The sequence below is a fragment of the Cornus florida genome, unplaced genomic scaffold, assembly GCF_030987335.1.
Source record: "Cornus florida cultivar Cherokee Brave unplaced genomic scaffold, ASM3098733v1 CherokeeBrave_3.0.0_Hap2_scaffold_250, whole genome shotgun sequence".
In the NCBI taxonomy this organism is placed as follows: domain Eukaryota; kingdom Viridiplantae; phylum Streptophyta; class Magnoliopsida; order Cornales; family Cornaceae; genus Cornus; species Cornus florida.
In genome coordinates this window covers 32,501-33,520 of record NW_026775750.1, presented here as the reverse complement: position 1 = coordinate 33,520, position 1,020 = coordinate 32,501, and positions in this window count along the sequence as shown.

Here is a 1,020-nt window from a genome sequence, read left to right as displayed (position 1 = left end):
GAGGCTTCAAAAAAATTTTTTTTTTTGATATACCGAAGAATGAACAAGAAGACCGAGGCATCCAAAATTTTTTTTTTTTTTTTTCTCCGATATACCAAAGCAAGAACAAGAAGACCGAAGTCTCAAATTTTTTTTTTTTTTTTTTTTTTTTTGATATACCGAAGAATGAACAAGAAGACCGAGGCATCCAAAAAAATTTTTTTTTTTTTTCTCCGATATACCAAAGCAAGAACAAGAAGACCGAGGCATCAAAATTTTTTTTTTTTTTTTTTTTTTTTTTTTTTTTTTCGATAAATCCAACCGAGAACAAGAAGACCGAGGCATCCAAAATTTTTTTTTTTTTTTTTTCTTTCCCATATACCAGAGAAAGAACATGAAGACCGAGGCAACCAACAAAAAATAATTTTTTTTTTCTCTTTCCCGGAATTTTTTTTTTTTTTTTTCGAAATAGCCGAGAAAGAATATGAAGACCGAGGCATCCAACAAAAAAATTTTTTTTTTTTTTTTTCCTCATCTACCCAAGCAAAACAAATAGAAGACCGAGGCATCCAAAAAAATTTTTTTTTTTTTTTTTTTTTTCGAAAAATTTTTTTTCACAAAAACTTTTTTTTTTTTTTTTCCCCAAAAAATTTTTTTTTTCGTTCCAAGCTAACCAAGACATCTACTATTCACTAGTAGAGCAATCGAGACTGCAAAGCAAGCAATGGCCTTACTTGCAGCTCTTGGTGCTGAGAACTCCCCCCCCCCTATAGTAGTCTTAAGTAAAACCACAGCTCTGACAGGAGTAGATATTGCATGCGAGCGAGGAGTCGTAATGGGCAAAATTGACTCGGGGGACCTCCAAATCGAATTCCGTTTCGAGCAAAACACTTCTTAGGCTTCAAGGAAGCTCCCATAAAATTTCCAAACCCAAACTCCAAACTTCATTTTTTAGCCTACAATGCCCACGTGCACGCCGGTGTGCACGCAGGGGTGCTTGAGCATGCGGGAGAGGAGCCATAATGGGCAACATTGACTCGG